The 5,217-nt window shown below is 48.4% G+C and overlaps 1 long non-coding RNA gene across 1 annotated transcript; it reads right to left on the bottom strand.

The window, feature by feature from the left end:
• Positions 1-469: 469 nt before the first annotated feature.
• On the bottom strand, positions 470-3,158 carry LOC144370069 (uncharacterized). Its single transcript, XR_013430003.1, has 2 exons — positions 2,646-3,158; positions 470-2,343 (listed from the first exon to the last, which is right to left on the bottom strand). It is a non-coding gene; the product is annotated as an uncharacterized LOC144370069 (long non-coding RNA).
• Between the last annotated feature and the right edge of the window lie 2,059 nt (positions 3,159-5,217).

Below are 5,217 nucleotides of genomic sequence, written 5' to 3'. Positions count from 1 at the left end.
AAATCTCTTCTTAATTCTAGAGAAAGTTCTAGACAGCCTCGTGCTTGCAAGGCAAGGACTCTTCCAACTGAGCTGTATCCCCAGCCCCTGCAGTCTTGTTAACAACAAATACACACTGGCATTTAAGAAGTTCCTTTCACAGTGCTCATCATGACTTAGTGTGTTCTCGCTGTGCACACATGCTCCAGCACAACAAGAAAACAGAATACCCGCCTCACTCCCATTACAATGTTAGGACACACATCAGGAACTCAGAGCCGGCTGGGAGATGGGCCTCCACACCTCTGGTTCATATTCTCAAAGGCTGGTATTTCTCTTCTTGTCAACTTTCACCTTTTAAAATTCGAATATAAATGAATAAAGAAAATCTTTACAATATAAGTAAATGAAGTACCGTAAAGGATGAACTTATCAAACGCTTGTAGTGTTTTGTTTTTTACTCCTGTTTGACAGACGTATTTTTAAAAAAATATTTTCCATTTTAATCCAACTTTATTTCTTTATTTGCAATGCTAGGGATCCACAGCCTTGCACGTGATAGGCAAATGTCCTACCACTGAGCAACATTCTCTTTTTCTTTTATTGTGATGGAACAAGGCAGGGCAGGGCAGACAGTTTGGGGTAATTCCAGTGGGCTCTGAGATGTGAGGGCTGTCCCTACTTGTTGTCTGTCAGCTGGCCCTCAGCTGACGGGGGCAGGGAGAATCTGGTGGAGGAGGTGGGTGGGCTAGACGGGAGGTGGGTAGGTTTTGGATTGTTCAGTTTGCATATGAAAGGTGTGCTTTAGGGATGTCCTTAACTGTTGCTAGTAACTGGCTCATCCTGAGAGGGGCATCGCTCCAAATTAGCAAAGTCCCAGGTGTCAAGACTCCTGAAATGCAGGAAATAGAGAGGCATGATTTATAGACTGTGGATCTCTCCCATGCCCAGGATGGCCACGTGTCATGAGAGGGTGGAGTGGCTCGGTCATCACTTCCCCAACATGTTACAGTTTCCCAAACTTGTTGGAGGAAATAAAGAAAGGTCATAGCATAAAGAATGCAAAATCGCAGGCAAATGCTGATAAACCAGGGGCTGGGAAACACTTTCTGAAGTCGAAGGAAGCTGCGCACAGTGGCACATGTCTGTGATCCCAGCTGCTTGGGAGGCTGAGGCAGGAGGATCACGAGTTCAAAGCCAGGCTCAGCAACTTAGTGAGGCCCTAAGCAACTCAGCGAGACCCTGTTTCTAAATAAAATATTTAAAAAGGGCTGGGGATGTGGCTCAGGGTTAAGAACCCCTGGGTTTGATTCCTGGCATCAAAATAAACACATAAATTTGAATGAAATAAATGACCGTGTCTTGGGTCCCTTTTGAGTCTCTCAGGCTCTGTGGCGGCATCACCGGAAACATGAAAACAGGGTCCTCTAAGAAGCCCCATCCCCCATCTCAGTATCTGGAATGTGACAGAATAACCAGCCTCTGACAGTCGTTCACAGTGGCTCTTGTTCCTCTGAGTCAGAGTTTTCTGATTGGTAGAAATGGAGGCCCAGTAGGAGACCCTGACCATGCAATGAAATCCAGTACCCTCGAGACTGATCAGGAGACTCCCTGGTTCCTGGAATACACTGTGTCCTCCCACACAGGGCTTTCCCTGTCCAGCTGGACCAGGCTTTTCTGGACCACAGGGCATCCAGGGGTCCCAGTCCTCCATGCAGGGGGTCTTTAGTGTGCAGACTGTTGGCTGTCCAGTGGGAAGGGGGGTGGAGGCATTCCCACACCCAGAGACGCTCATCCTCACTTCTCTTCACTCCCTTGGTCCCTGGCGGTCAGGGGCCAGTCCCCACTGGGTCACAAGAACTGATTTGCTTCCCAAGTCCTCAATCAGTAACTTGAGAATGGGCCTTGGCCAGAATATTTCCATCTTGGAAAAGACTCTACGCCTGGGTCTGCTCTCATCCTGGGAGCTGTATGTTATAAACATGCATCACACACGACCGCTCGCGGTGGGTGCAGTGTCATTTCTCCTTCTCTCTGTGTCCTTCTCTGCATCCTTCCTTTTTTGGTTCGTCGTGATCCGCCTTCATTCTCCTGTCACCCAGAGTCTTCTTCCCTGGTCTCCCCAGGCACCTGTGACCACCGTGGTGTTGAACTCATCATTAGGAAATCATGCAGCAGACCACATGTATGAACGTTATCTCATGATTGTGACAGGGAGACATAGAAGGGCTGGGGCTGTCAGGGCAAGATGGGGCCAGAACCAAGGAGCATGGAGAGGGTCTTCTGAGGAGGTCAACTTCCTGCTGCGTGAAATTGCTCACGGACACAAGCAGGGGGTCCCATCAGGCAGACACTTCGGTGCTCCTAAGTGGGGAATCCAGAAGAAAAACTAAAACAGACTCAAGGACAGAGGGGACACTGCTCAAGAATGGAGGACATAAGGAAAGGAGGAAATTCCACAAACCATACAAAGAACAGGCCAAACCCCCCACTGGACTCCCAGCTCTAAGCCCTTCTCTTTGGAGAAGTCTGTCTCCGTGGCTCTTGCAGAAACCCCGCTGCTTGCTTGCTGACTCTGTGTTTCAGTCAGCTTGTTCTTTTGCTGCTGTGGTTAAAGGCCTGCCCAGCACAATCGTAGAGGAGGACAAGTTGATCTGAGCACTCACCGTTTCAGAAGTCTTAGTTCATGGAAGGCAGGCTCCGTTCCTCAGGGCTCCAGGTGAGGCTGAACTTCAGGGCCAGAGAGTGTGGCAGAAGGAAGCAGCTCACAGGATGATTAGCAAGTAGAGAGACTCCACTGTCCAGATACAAAAATGTATACCTACAAGCCACGCCCCAATTCCCACCCCCTGCAGCCACACCCACCGCTTCAGTTACCTCTCAGTTAATCCCTGTCTGGGATTAATCCACGGATTCGGTCCAGACTCTCACAACCCAGTCATTTCTCTTCTGAACCTTCTTGCATAGTCTCACATGCGAGCTTTTGGGGACACCTCACACCCAAACCCTAACACTCTGTGTCCTGTTCTTTAATTTTTTTGCTGAACAGATGCAATAAACCCAGCACCCCTAGATGGTAAATCAGAACTGAAAACTTCCTATTTCACAGTGACAGGGTAGCTGTCATAACCTCATAGCACAACACACTTCTCATGGCTTGTGGTGATTCTGGTGTAACCAGTCTTACTGAGATGCCAGTTATGTTAAGTACAGCACGTGTGATTACATACGGTGCACACTTGGTATGAGGACAACAGGCTTTGGGCTGGTGTAAGCATGCGCGGTGATGTGCAAACAAGGATGATGAGATCATTTAGCAAAGCCCTTCCCAGAAGTTATCCGTTTTTTTTTTTTTTTAAAGGACACAGGACTGTAATTTTGAGAGCCAGTAACCATGATGAATATTCATGGGCATTTTGGAAATATTCTTAGAAGTCTTTAAAAGACACATAATATATTGTTTAACCCAAAAGGCCCAATATTGCCCTTTCGACATAGAAAACGAATGTGGAATACAAGAGAAACAATCTCATGCCTAGAGATACCCTTTGCAGCCTTAATTAGTAGAAGATTGGTAAAAAATGTAAAAGTCTGGCACAGCACCGAGCACTGTGTGCCACTGAACCATAAGTGATTTCTGCAAGAGCCATCCCGAGGCTCTGTCAGTGACTTAATTATCAAAGAAAACTTAAATTGGGTTCACAAAGTCAAGAAAGTGTGTTCTATAGACGATGCATTTTAATGGAAAAGTTTTTCTGGGTAGAGCTCAAATGAAGTCAGGAAATTAAATTACCTGGAACACTCAATTAATTGGAGACTCCTCTTAATTGAGATTTTTTTTGTCGATCACATTTAAAACCGAAAGCTTTGTAGTGTCTTTGAAGTAGGGCCGTTGGCTTCTGCTGTAGGTTTCAGGTAGAGAGAATGATGTCAAAGCCATCGAGAGCTATGATTGACAGCAGATTGCAACGCCAGTTTCCTCACTTAACTGGGAGTGATGGTCATGTCACCAGGATTAAATGAGACTACGAATAGGTAACAGATCTGGCACGGTGTTGGCCTGTAGTACACACTCCCTGCTCTGCAGCAGTGATCATATCCATTCAAGGAGAGCGGGGCCCGGGCAGGATACGGGAGAGCGCCTTTAGTACCCTACCTCCTGCAAACCCCCACTCTTTCCTCCTTTTCTAATTGTAAGGCCACGCTTTCTACTAATTAAGGAGGATTGAACTAAAATATGGAGTTTAGGATTGCTGTGCTATAAACGTTCTTTTTTCGGTTACATTTTTCACTGTTTCCTTCCACACTCTTTCAGAATCCACGGTCGCTTTCATTCACGCACACTCAGAATAGCTGCTTTCAGGAACTGCTAAATATAGCCAGCTCAAATCGCCATTTTTACCCTTCCTTTGACAGATTTTTTTTTAACATTCTGAGTTCTTTGTGAGGGGTTGGCAGTGGGCTCCTGCTCCCTCTTCCTGAGGCAGATCTTGTGACTCCTTATGAAATCAGGAGGACTGCCAGGCTGGCTGGGGCCACTGGCCATCGTGCTGGGGGCCAGGGTCTCCATGAGAGGTAGGACCCCCTCCAAGAAGCATCCTGACAGTGAGGGCCACGGGGCACCCACCTCCTGAAGCCTGTGCTCATGGCACATGACAGAAACCCGCAGGCCAAGGGCTTCAGCAAGATTCTCTATGGGGGTGCCCGGTTTCTGCTCTCGCAGTGAAAAGGCTCAGGGGTCACTCCAGTTGAACTGGGCTGACTGGGCTGCACGAAATAACCACACAAGAGACACAGAGACCTTTTTCTTTGGGGCCGCTGTGACGGCTCCTCTTAAGGGTCCGCAGGAAGAGAGAGAGCAGGCGCTGACCCCTTTTATTGAGGAGAAGCTGTTCAAATGAGGCCAGGGGTCAGGTTTCAGGGGGCTGAGTCTATCTTCATGATGTCCCCTGTCAGCAGGTTGACTGACACCTGGGTAGGCCACACCCCAGGGCACAGTAAGAGAAGGGGACACACACAAGGCACTTCCATGGAAGATTCTATCCTACACAAAGGAACAGGTGAGCAGCGTAGCTCCACCCACGGGGCTGTAGCAGGACACACCCATGCACCAGACTCCGACCCTGGACCCAAGAAGGTGGGGAGAGCTCTGCCACATTTCTGCGACTGAGCGCCTCAGCACCCAGCCGGGGAGGAGTGTGACTCCGTCACGTGTCAGGGTGGTCTCCCACAGGGGTT

Source organism: Ictidomys tridecemlineatus, chromosome 13 (genome assembly GCF_052094955.1).
Source record: "Ictidomys tridecemlineatus isolate mIctTri1 chromosome 13, mIctTri1.hap1, whole genome shotgun sequence".
NCBI classification, from domain to species: Eukaryota; Metazoa; Chordata; class Mammalia; order Rodentia; family Sciuridae; genus Ictidomys; species Ictidomys tridecemlineatus.
Note: the sequence above shows the minus strand (reverse complement) of the source record. Positions and strands in the feature narration are given on the sequence as shown.